This window comes from Lacerta agilis, chromosome 5 (genome assembly GCF_009819535.1).
Source record: "Lacerta agilis isolate rLacAgi1 chromosome 5, rLacAgi1.pri, whole genome shotgun sequence".
Taxonomy (NCBI): Eukaryota; Metazoa; Chordata; class Lepidosauria; order Squamata; family Lacertidae; genus Lacerta; species Lacerta agilis.
The window spans coordinates 24061862-24075477 of record NC_046316.1 but is presented as its reverse complement, the minus strand read 5'-3'; positions in this window follow the sequence as shown (position 1 = coordinate 24075477).

Below are 13616 nucleotides of genomic sequence, written 5' to 3'. Positions count from 1 at the left end.
ATTTAGCTGAATTTGTTAGCATTTTGGTGCCAAAATGTTTCTGTTTGTCTGAGCATTTTAGTGGTGCAGTCTGCCTTTCTGGGTTTTACCACCTCCTCTTAATGTTGTTTTGACCATTGTTTTTATTTCATGGTTGTATTTATGGTCATTTTGTTCTTATTTTGTGCACTGCCGTGATATCTAAATTTTGAAGGGTGGTTTTAAAATCTTGTAATTAAATAAATAGACAAACATTTCCCCACCCCACCCTGCCATGATCAACAACAGTAGTGGGTGTCTGCTGAAACCATCAACTGCAACTTTTGAAGTGACCTTTAGACTGTTTTTTGGAACATGTTAACTTCTCAGCCTCCAGTTTCCTGATAAGGCTGTCACTTAAGTAAGAATGAAAGGAGCAAATTTCTTGATATGGAAATCGATGTGGGAGGGAGGACACTAAACACTATCAGGGAGGAAGTATCTATGCACTTGGAGCTTTCCACATTTAACATCACGCTGCGAAGCTAGACTTCACACTTTAGGCTGCAAACCTATACACACTTCCTGAGGAGAAAGCCCCAATGAACTCAGGTGGGCTTCCTTGTGAGTTGACAGGCATAGGGTCAGCTTTAATGGAAGATTAAAGTTTGCCCCAGACTGTCAGCAGGGATGGGAACAAAAAAAAAAAAAACAAAACTCAAAAAACAAACAAACCCCAAACAATCTTGACTTCTCGAACAGTCCATGGTGGTTGCTGACTGACAGATCCTATGAGATTCCCGCAGGCATCTGGTTGGCCACTAGACAAGATGGGCCTTTGGCCTGGTCAAAGGAAGACTCTTCTGAGTACACACATACACTGATCCTATCACCATTGTGTCAAGTAATTTTTCCAAAAAAACAAACCTTTTCTTTATGACCTGTATCCAAAGTCATCAGGTAAGGTGTTGATTTGCTTTTTAACTAAAAATTCTAAACATGGTGTGAACACACAATCAAAGAACAAGTGTATGTTATTTCAGTTCATCTTCAGTGGAACAAAGGCATTGTATGGCCCCGAGTCAAATCAGTATTACGTCTCCAAGGCATTGCTACACAAGGCCTTCAAGAACAAGTCTCTCAAAAAGGGTTTTTTTGGGACTCCGGTGACCTGCCGTTCTGTGTGTTACTGTGCAGGTTTATATACAGTACAAAAGGGAAGCAAACACCTACAAAGTCGTCGTGTTGTCTTATGCCCTGTAAGGCTCTCTTTTGATGGGTGAGCTTCTCAGGTCATGCCAGCTGCCACCCTTCTTAATTTTATGAAATAGGGTTGAGCCCTGCAACCCTACCTACCTACCTACCTACAAGCGATAAGGGATAAATTAGTTTCATTTGCATTCAAATACAAGTTTGCATTCAAATACAAGCTTGCACTTTCTGAATCAGTATGTGAACTCAGCCACTGCCATCCTTTGAAATTCGCACCTCTCTGAATTTTGCAATGCAGTTCTCCAGCACAGCAAGGTGTAGTAAAAAGTATACAGAGGGGTAAAGTCTGCATGAAAAATGTGCATAGATAACATACACGAAGGCTATACCCTCCAACATTTCTCTGATGAAAACAGGGGCACCCCATTGCATAATGATAATTTTACTATTTATACCCCACACATCTTATTGGGTTGCCCCAGCCTCTCTGGGTGGCTTCCAACATATATAAAAACATAAAAAAATAAGCATTTAAAACAACTTCTCTATACAGGGCTGCCTTCAGATGTGTTCTAAAGGTTGTATAGTTACTCATCTCCTTGGCTTGGGGTGGTTGCATCACTCCATATCCTCCAACATTTATCCAATGGAAATAGCAAGACATACTGGTATCAAATCAAACTGGAATGGCTTCTGTAAATCTGAGACTATCTCTGTATAAGGAAATTGTTTTAATGTTTTATTACGTTTTCATATGTGTTGGAAACTGCCCAGAGTGGCTGGGGCAACTCAGTCAGGAGTATAAATAATAAAATCATTATTATCGTGGAATATGACATCCCCATTTTCATTGGAGAAATGTTGGAGAGTATGTACTAAGTGCTGAAGGCAACTAAGAATAATAATACACAAATGCTGGAGGCTGGTCTCTGCTCATGTTGCTCACCAACCCCTGCCAAACCTCCAATCCCTTGCCTGTCCCCTTAATTTATGTCTTCTACCCCTGATTGGGAAAATTTAATGGTAATAAAACAACTCACAATTGACAAGTGTGGGGTGTGTGTGTGTGCTTTGGGAGCCACCAATAAGCTTTGGGTTAGCTCCCATTTTAAAGGTTATAACTGACATTTTGAATTGTGCAGGGAAATGTAACAGTTCCATCAGGCCACAATGTATGGGTGTACAACTATGCTGCTACAAAGCCATATTTAGGGTAGCTGCTGCCCTTCAAATCTCCCACTACAGCAGGAGACAAAGGAACTGTTGCCCCTTCTCCTACCTATCCCCTTTGCAGCCCTGCCACCTGTCAGCTCCTTCACCCGCAAGGAGACCACTCCTGTGACATTTAAGTTTGCTTGTGGCGGTGCACCAGACATCCTGTGGCAGCCGAAAAACCAGATTCAAAGCGTCTATGTTGGCCTTAAAAAGAACGTTCAAAATCAACTCCGACTTGAGAACTTTGGCCCCCATGGAGACTTCCCATACTTTTCCTGTGGTTTCATCCAAAGCCAATGCCAAGTTTTAGGAAATGAAGCATGATGTTTTAATTGAACTGCCACGACCTTTGTTAATGCATTCTGGGAGTTTCGTGTAGTTTGATCATCGTTTCATCTCTTCCAACTGAAAATGAAACAAGTGGAAACTTGTGAATAATGAAACTTGTGAATAATGTACATATGCCAAAGGGGTGCTCTGCTTCCTGAAAAGCACTGAGCACTCTCCATTGGCCCTTCTGCCGCATGTACTCCACTGTCTGCTGCAAATAGGACTGCGTAGTTTTCCCCCAATATATTTTTTTTTGTAGAAAAGTTTCCTTCCAGATCTATTCTTTCCCAGGCCTGCCATACCTTTGTGGTTTTAAACGAAAGTCCCATGAAGAGCAGTCTATATGTCACGCTAGATGTAAAGGTTTAAGTTTACGACACACCACTCGTCAAATTCTGACTTTGAATTGACCCTTTTGACTTGCTGCTGTTTGATGTTCAGAAGTGATTCTCTGCCACTTTTCCTGCGCGGGGCAGTTAATTCTGAGTGTTAGATAGAGATCAATAGTCATAGCTTGAAATTGACATCTTTGGAGGAAAAATATGTTGTGTGGCAGTAACACAGACATGATAGTGCTTCAGTTAAGAAAATGGTGTACTCTTTCATTATTGTTTTTCAATGACAGTATCCAGAGTGTTATTTCATTCTCTGAGCGAGAGTCTGACAGTCTCTTGCAATATCTTATCTATCAGAGTGTTTTCATTCCTATCCTTTCATGCTTGGCTTCTCGGGTGGAACTTTATTTACAAGGCCCGGGGAATTAGAAAGGATGGCTTACGCTATCAGCCTTGGTCACTAAGAAATAAGACCCATCACTTAAAAAACTCAACTTTGCTTCTCCAGGAACCAAAAGTTGAAAGCTTTGGGCCAAACTACACATTTGGTGGAGACTCAGAACCCATGTCCTCAAAATAATAGGAGGAGGCCCCACTCCAAAGCAGAGAAATGGTGTGTGGGTTTACTTTCCCCCCTTCTCCCACTACTTTTTAACCTATACGCAGGGCTGTCTCGTCATAGGGGCTGGGTGGCGCGCCACGCCAGGGCGCAGGGCCCCCCAGGGGCACCCCCGCGAGCCCGTCGGCATACCGGATGCCCCCTCCCCAACCCACCCCTGCCCCCACGGGCGGGCGGGCGGGCGCTCGCGGGATGGCGGGCGAGCTGCAAGCCGCCCGCCCTCTGGAGCCCCAGCTGGAGCGCTGGGAAGGGCGTGCAAAGCCCTGCGCCGCTCCAGCGCCACGCCCCTCATCCCCTGCTCACCCACCCCCCCTCCCGAGGGGTGGCCAGAGCAGGAAGGAGGCGGGCGGAGAGGCGGCACGCCGGGGGCGCCGAGGGATCGTCGCGCCACTGCGGCTAATCCCTTTAAGATGGCCCTGCCTATACGCACAGATATCCTCTAGGTCGGTGGTTCTCAACCTTCCTAATGCTGCGACCCTTTAATACAGTTCCTTATGTTGTGGTGACCCCCAACCATAAAATTATTTTCGTTGCTACTTCATAACTGTAATTTTGCTACTGTTATGAATCTTAATGTAAATATCTGATATGCAGGATGTATTTTCATTGTTACAAATTGAACACAATGAATGCATTCTGTTTCAGTGTATCTGAAGAAGTGTGCATGCACACAAAAGCTCATACCAAGAACAAACTTAGTTGGTCTCTAAGGTGCTACTGGAAGGAATTTTTTATTTTGTTTTGACTATGGCAGACCAACACGGCTACCTACCTGTCATTGTAGATGGAGTATGGCTCTTTGCTACCTCAGAGCTTAGTATCACACATCATACTCCTGCCAACATTGTGCTAGGTACTGCACCCAACACACACTATATTAACTGGAAGTGGGACGGCCTTAAGCCTAAAATCTATATGTCCAACATTTCCTACTCTTCCTTTTTTGCAGATTGCTCATCCTCTCTCCTTCCTTTGTGGTCTACGCTGCACTCTTTTTTCTGAAGTTCATTCATAGGCAAGAATAAGGGAAGAGATAATTGGTCCCCCGTCCGTCCCCCCGCTGCTATTACAGGGTTCCCAGTAGAAGGGGACCTTCTAAGTGTGTTCACCTGAATGCAATTAGGATCTTCACACCAAACGCACAACTCCGAAATAGAGTTGGCACGCACAGGAATGTTGCATGTGGGACTCACATGCACGTTCTTCCTTACTTAAATGCCACATGCTACTTTTACCTAAACTTGTGAATAAGGCCTAAGTCCTGGTTCAAACATTTATATTGTATTATTGTATTTTAACATTCTTTTGGAAGCCTCCCAGTGCCGGTGTTCGGTGCTGGAGCTCCCCGTGCGTGAGCTTAAGCTACCCACGCACGAGGTACCAGTTGCGGGGGGAAAGCGGCCAGCGTCCCGCGTGCTTATGAGCACGGGCGCCGGCCAAGTCTCACAATCCGAAGGTAGCTGAAGGTAGCATGAGATTTCTCTGGCAGAAATTTAAAAAAATCCTGAAACCTTTTCGCTTTTCCCCAAATTGACGACAGACACCGAATCTATCTTTAGTGGCTTTGGCAAAACCCGCATAGACTCGTCTTCTGGCCCTAAGCTAAGTTTCCCTGAGCTCTCAGTCCCTGCGCGCCAATTCTTCCGCGATGCTAACTAAATAAAACTAAACCGAAATATCTTCCGCAAATCTAGCCCTAGGCTAAACCTAAAAGCCTAACTAAAACCTCACCGAAAGATCTTCCGCAAACTAAACCTAACTAAAAGAAACCCATCCAGCCCATCCAGCCCGCTCCCAAAACCCTTAAACTAAACTTGACCTAACTGAAAGAACTAAAGAAGAACGTGCCTAAGCGGGGAGCCTCAGCCTTTTATTTAGGAACAGGTATGACATCACAACAAATAATTCAACCAATAAAACCACTGTTGCTGCCCTCCAAAAAGGCGGGAAGCAGGATAAACGTTCATTGATAACTTTGAAACATTACCGGAACTACAAGTTAAAGGCGGAATAATCCTAATGGCAAAATGACTCTTCATTCTTACTTTCACTTTCACTTTTAAGTGTAAGGATACGAAAAGTAGTTCTTAATAACCATTAAAATAAATAAATAACCACGGATCTTTAACGGATCCACGAAGTGTATTCCGACATCCCAGAGTGGCTGGGGAAACCCAGCCAGATGGGCGGGCAAAAAATAAATCATTATTATTATTATTATTATTATTATTATTATTATTATTATTATTTTCATTGCTCACTGACAGCAGTGGCATCTGATAACAAACACCATGGATGGATGGACCATTGCCGAGGAATCAATCACCAGACAGAACTTCCACTTGATGTCTCCTGCCAATTCATGAAGATGTTTTTTTCTGTGCAGCCAATTCATGCTTTCATAACAGGTTCATTGCCACACCTCCCTATAGGCTCAGGGCCTCTGGTGATCAAGTCACAGGGCAGTCACAGTACTGCCTGAAGTGATGAAGCCAGGGGAGAGCATAGAGTTGAAGTCTGGGAGGATGGTACCGTTGAGAAACCAATCTGAGGTTAGTTCCAAGAAAACAATCAGAGAGGGCAGAGCAGGCAGAGAGGGGGGGGAGAGAGAAGACTGAAGTAAGGGTCAAGGATGAGAGAAAGAGAGAGAGAGAGCCAAACTTGTTTGTCTGAAATGCACACAGGAAGCTGTGCTGTGCTTCATTGAACAGACCAAGATCTGCTGCCACGACAGGAAAAGGAAGTTTCAAGTTAATGTTTGTTGTTTGTTTGTCAGGTGGGTTTTTTAAAAAAAACATCTTCAAAGCAGTTGACAAAATTAGTGTCAGAAAGGCAGAGTAAGTCAGTGACCGATCCTGTAGAGGAGGGGCAATATAGGCAAATCCACGGAGTATAGGTGGGTAGAAAAACCTACCTCACAGGGTTGTTGTGAGGATAAAACGGAGTGCGGGCAGAGAACCAAGTACACCACCTTGAGCTCCTTAGAGGAAAGGTGGGATAGAAATGTAACTAATAAATAAATAAAACCACCCGCTTCCTGGAAGAACCTGCTGGGTAGGGTTGGGAATACAATGCTGAACTAGGCGAGACCCTCGGTTTGATCCCGTATCTCTCCTAGTGAAGCAGCAGTCTTTGTGGTTTTTCGAGGGAGAAGCCATGGCTTAGGCAGAGCTTGTGCAGTCTGCAATAACAGTATTGCTGCCATTATTTAGACTTCCTACCTGTGCTTCCCTATGAGGTCCCAGGGCAGGTTAAAACAATTTAAGACAAAGTACAGCGCAGAGAATAGGACAGGCCAGAGGTCAGAGGTCAGGGTAAAGAGGCACCAGTTCACCATATGATGAAACTTACATAATGAAAGTGCTAGACGCACCTCTAGGGAGGGATCTCCACAGATATGGGGCTGCCACAGGGGCTCCCAGAGCACCACCACCCTGACCTTCTGAGGGCAGTGGAGGGTCTGTAGGGAGGGGAGACAGTCTTTCAGATATTTTGAGAAATCACACAAGATCCAGCAGGGTATGCGATCATGGGAAGTGGCCCTGCCTATGACACCGAGCTTTTGCAGGCAGTGACTTGCCATCTCCGTCACTGTCTTCCGCCCCTTCCCTTGCTGCAGTCACTCAGTTCTCCAATCTGTTCTCAGAAGCTAAATTAATATTCTGACGGGTAAAGGGATCCATGTAAGGCACTTTTACTACCTTTAAAAATAATAAAAATCCTGGCAGTGGAATCAAACCTTAATCTGTCACAGAAGTAGTCGGCTGGTTGACAAATGCTCATTTCTGGAAGCTGAGCCAGTCGGATTGGCTTGCCGCTTATGGGGATGTGCTCAGGGGAGGTGTTGTGTAATGAGTTCCGCTAGAAATTCCTGCTAGTTATATAAAATTGGCTATTAATAGCACATTATTTTAGTTAGGAAAGTGACATACTGTTCGCTGTGACAATGATAATGACATGGCGGTGATGGTTGACTTGCATAACACTCTTTTGCCGCTCGAAATGGTTTCTTTGAAAGTCTGGTTATGCACTCAGAATCTCAGGTATTGACATATACAGCCTATTTTCCGAGTGACTTTAAAGATTTAACCCAGACTGTTTTCACACAAAGTGTCATTGCAAGCAAAATTGCAAAAGGGCAAGTCCCACTGAACTCAGTGAAGCTTATTTGCTTCCGAGAGTAAACATGCTTTGGATTGCAGTAAACAAAAACATTTTTGAAGACTGCAGGAAGTGTGTTATATATTAAGTCTGAACATTAGGCAATCTGGCTCACTGTAGTGGGGAGTATGGGAAGCGGTGGCCCACACTTGACCTCCCAACAGCTGACCAGGAGGGGCAAGGTGGTGGCAGGTTGGCACTGTGTAAACACGCCGGCAGAGCCAATACAGCATCTGCAGCAAGTGAGAAGTTTGTTCTAACAAAAGCTGGAGGTTGTCTGAGGCCTTATGCCCCAGTCCAAATGACTGCTCCTAGATTCCATCTCCCCTGCCTAAGGCATGTGGCCTCTTACAAGGACAGCATATTTATTTATTGATTTATTCCAAATTGGACTGATGAAATGAAGAGAGCTTAGAAGGAAACCCTCCTGAGGGCAGGTTATATCAAAGTAGGTGTAGAAGTGGGTGTCACCAGTTTGTTTTTTTATAAGGGACAAACTTTGGTGGGGGGGGTGGCTGGGGAGAGTCTCACAAAAACATTTGGCACCACAGAGTCACCTCAGAGGACCATCAGGAGCAGCTAGTAATTTCTTTTAGCATTTTAAAAAAATAAATAAATGGGGAAATGAGGGAGGGCTTGCGGGGTCATAAAATGCCTTTTGGTAGTACACTGTGGGATTTAGGGGTTGTTTGTCAAAACCAGGCACCCCCAAACTTGGCCCTCCAGATGTTTTGGGACTACAACTCCCATCATCCCTAGCTAACAGGACCAGTGGTCAGGGATGATGGGAGCTGTAGTCCCAAAACATCTGGAGGGCTGAGTTTGGGGATGCCTGGTCAATTTTTTTTTAAGTTACTAAGAATTAAAAAAATTAATAAAATAAAATATTTTTAAAAAACTTTGGGGGTGCAATAAACTGGTTTCATTATTGTGACATCACAGTGTGGGAGTCAGGGAAGCACTTGTTTTTTTTAATTAAAATTGGGGTGCCTGGTGGGGCTAAACAAATGTTTTGAGGGACAGATACCACCCAGTGGCCTGTAGCTCACTCTTACACCCAGGGCCAATCCATGACTGCCTCAAGGGCCCTTTCTCTCTCTCTCTCTCTCTCTCTCTCTGTGTGTGTGTGTACACAGTGGTATATTTATATATATATATATATATATATATTCGTTCTGCGAGTGCTGTTGTCTAGCGAAAATTTCGTCTTGCGAAGCACGGACGGGGGAAGCGCGGTTTGACGAGAAAAAAAAAGCGCGAAAATTTTTCATCTTGCGAATCGCGTCCATAGAGAAATTCGTCTTGCGAGTCACCCTTTTGTTAGTGAATGCCTTTCGTCTAGCGAGTTTTTCGTCTAGCGAGGTATTCGTCTTGCGAGGTACCACTGTGTGTATGTATGTATGTATGTGTGTGTGTGTGTGTGTATATATATATATATATATATATATATATATATATATATCTCCACATACATACACACATACACTAGCTAGCCTGGCAGCTGACTATGACGTCAATGCAGGCAGCAGGATAGTGCCCTCCAGTGCAGCTGAAGGCAGCAGGCTAGTTAAGGGGTGAAAGACAGGCCATGTGGCACACACCTCTCTGTTCTCCAGCACAAGGGTATATCCAGGGGACTCAGGATGAACAGCTGGAGGGGCTGCTGCTGCGCCCCTCACATTTGCTAGCCGAGACAGGTCACCTCATTCTGCCTAATGTAGGACGGGCCTTGCCTGCACCCACAAGAAGGCATTACCATGTGGTTTGGTGTGGCATGTAGAAATCCGCTGGGAGACATACTTCTCTAACTACCACCTGTGTCTCCTTAAGGAGTCTAGTAGCAACTCCACGTGGAGAACCTCGCAGACCCTGGAGAATATTCTTATTTCAAAGGTGTATCATACCTAAACCTCGAGAGGACAAAATATCTACATCTGTCACTCCCATAACTAACTTGGATCAGAGTATTGATCAGCCCCAGTATATATTGTTTTCCAGGGAGAGGATGAGGTGGACAGGCTAATCCATTACTCGCAGCCATTTCTCAGTGGAAAGCAATAGTGCTAATGATACAGATTTCCAATAGCTGAATTATATGATCTGGAAGCAAATAAAAGCTGGTGGCATTGTCACTGCATCATTTAAAGGCAATGTGATTTGGGCCGACAGGCCCCAATTCAGATCATCTCAAGCATAGTTAACTTATTTTTCAAGAAAAATCTACCAAAAAAAAGTATCAGCAACACTTGCCATCTATACATACCAGGGGATCGATCCAAAACCTGAATTTGTTGTGGGATTGCCAGTCAGTAAGAGAAGGTGGGGGGTCAGTTTCTACAGTCTACAATCTAGAATACAAACGTTGCAGTTTGAATATACAGATGAATTCGACCCCTTCCATGTATATCATTGTCAGTTTGTAATTGCCAAAATCTTGTTTGTGGGCCCATTTGTGAATCTGTCTTGTTTCAATTTAAGTGTTGAGGCCAAAAGAAAGAAGCTGAGGATCGGGGAGAGAAGACAAGAGAGAGGGAGAGAACACAGAATATTGGGGTGGATGGGAAAGAATGTTGATACATAAATCTTCTCACAAGACATCCATCTAAAAGCCCAACATTTTACACATGAGCTTGCTGGATCAGGCCAATGGTCCATCTAGTCTCGTATTCTGTTTGCACAATGGCCCACCAGATGCCTATGAGAAGCCTGCAAGCAGGACCCAAGGGCTAGAGCACTCTCCCTTCCTCTGGCTTCCAGCAACTGATATTCAGAAGCTTCAGTGTCATAGCATGGGTTGCCAGCACCCGGGGACCATGCGGAGTGGAGGAGAGAGGGAAAACAGATGGAGTACACATGCGCATTCAACTGCCTAATGGCATCCACATCACCCAGGAGATCACAGCCACAGAGATAAGAAAAAAAGAGTCATTCCATTGTCTAGAGAAGTCACTTCCTGGTTCACACGGACAAGCTGTTTTCAACAGAGCCCAGCAATGGAAGTGCACAGCTGTACTGAGGCAGCAACAGGTTCTGAAAAGTGTGCTCAGCTTATATGGTTCAAACAGAAGAGGGATACAGAGAAAGGAACAGGAAACAACCCTCCTTCCCTCCCTTCCTCTCCAAAAATGTGGGGGTGTGCCCTAGCCAAGCCTTCTCTAGCAATTCACAGCTCTGTGGTCCTTAACCCCTTTCCTTCTGGCAATTATGCACGTTATGTTTGCCTGCTTAATCTCCCACACTTCACACCCTGAGTTTTTGCTTTGCTGAGATGTGTCCTTCAACTCTGATAATGCCTCTTGCTTGTCTTGGATGGAGGACAAAGGGGGTGTGGAAAGTAGCCAATCACAGAGAGAGGGAAATTACATCTCTTGCTCCACCCACTTATGATGCCTTTTCCCCTTGGGAAATTGTCTAGAAGTGAAAGTGGCCCTTGAGCTGAAAAAGGTTCCCTGGTCCTGCTTTAAGTGATGTTTCCCTTGTGTTTTCCAGCCCAACATGGAATAGACCAGCTTCCAGTGGCTGCCAAGGATCCCTTGACTGAAGGATCCATTAATTAAGAAACCCTTAATTTGGTGTTTAAATGATAAACCGTAATAGCTCCAGTGCAGCTGTTATAAACCACCAAGAAAATTATACCCAGCTGAAAGAGCCCATAATTAGGTATTTATATAGCAGATTGAAAGGACTTTGAGAGATAACAGATTTTCTAAGGTCTGCACTTTTTAAAAGGCAACATGACAGGGCCATGAAATCACAGGGCCATGGAAGCAAAGGTAGCTGCAGTGAGTGACATTTTTGAAGAGAAGGATTGTCACCATTTTGCCCCATTGCATGACCAGGTGCCACAGCCCCCCACTGCCCCAACTTTATGGAAAGAACCAGACAAGACAATAATTACTTTGGGTCACATCAGATGTAAAGGGTTTGGCATAAGCATTGGGTACAACCATGGACTGCTAGAAGTATACTTTTTTGGGTCAATCCAGCAGTGAGGAGGTCCTATGACTTACATCAAATAGTAGCGCCCTCACAGGATCACCGCCTTGAGGAGTGTTATGACCCTAGCCCCTGCCTGGGTGTCCGGACAGAAGCAACTCCTCCCGGATCCCTTTAATGGGATACCCCTTACCTTTGGAGGGGCAGGTAGAGGCTACAACCTCCCCTCCAACCAGGACTAAGGTTCACCCAATGTTGAGTGTAGAAAAGCATGACATTTCTGAAGAGAAGACTTGTCGCCATTTTGCCCCATTGGCATCCATCATGTCAATAGGCCCCAAAAGGGACTTATAGAAAACGAGTATGCACAAGAATTTACTTCTTTAGAGATTGGCCTGAGCAACTGTAATCCCGAGCATCTGGTAACATTGAACCTGGTCTACCAAGAGAGATGTGTGTGTGTGCATAAGCAGCCTTCTACACGTGTTAATTCTGAAATAATATCTGCATGGGCTTCTGAGTGCATATCTCCATTGCAATGCACATCCAATCCCTATTGAACTGACTGCATGAAGTTTTCATAGGAACAGGAATACACGCCTATCTCTGGGGCCAGTGTTTGTTACACAGAACTAGTTTCTAATAGCTACAGCTGGAAAGCAAGTCAGAAATGCATGTCTGTGGGGAAGCTGTGAGGAGGAGAGGTCAACTGGATATTTGGGGTGCAGTTCCACCAGTAGGCTGTTGCCAACCAGCTCAGACTCTTCTTCTCATCCAGTTCCAAGAGGCAGTGGAGGTCTTGAACCAGCTCAGAAGTGGACTGGATGTGGATTAACAAAACAAGACTTCCAGACAAGACAGAGGTGATTTTGCTCATTGGAAAGATGAGCATCTGAGATGATGTATGCAGGCCTGTTTGGAATGGGGCAGCATTCGCCATGAAGGGTCAGAGTCACAGCTTGGGAGCATTTTAGGAGGACCCAGCTTTGCTCCTGAATGGGTCAATGCATGGCTTCTCCTGGTGTGCTTGTTGTGTCCTTTCCTGAGAAAGGGAGTTGTCGCCACAGTCATGTACGCCTGAATCATATTCCAGCTAGACTGCTGCAATGTGCTCAGTGTGGGGCTGCCTTTGAAAAGCGCTCAGAAACATCAGCTAGTGCAGAATGCTATGGCCAGAAGTTGACAGGAGTCTGCCTTCCAGAGCATGTTGCTCTGAGTGGGATTCATTTATTGAGTCCTGTCAGCAGAACTCTATCTTCAAATGTATCTAAAACATCCCTTTTCCTACAGAGGCCTACCTTGATGTCATGTGGGATTGTGTGGCCAGTGCATGCCTACCTCATGCAACTCCCCAGTAATGTCTAGGAAATAAATGCATGCTGTGAGGTCATGGCATTCAGGTCTCTCCCCACCCACAGTCCCCTGCAAGCAACCACTAATGTGTTGGAAAGCAGGGCAGGGAAATGCTCAACGTGACGGTGCCACATTGTACGTTTCTTTTGCCAAACATCGAAATACTGCTGTCCTTTGAGGGGAGCACAAATTCTCCAAGCTGGATGAATCATCCATTTGGCTATCAGTTCTGCATGCCTGATTCAGACAACTTGTGGCTCAAGAGAAGCCTAAGTGGGCAGAACATAACAAACAAACAAACAAACAAGAGAAAATGCACATATTGCCATTAAACCCAGGTTGATCCACTTTCCTCTTAGCATTCAGTCTTCTGTTGTTTTCACATTTTCAACCACACGATCTCTCTCTGTTTTTAAGCATTTCACTGGGTGTGGGGGAAATCAGATGCATTAAATGTAACTTGGCTCAGATTTTTTTTTTTTATTCAAGCTTTTCTT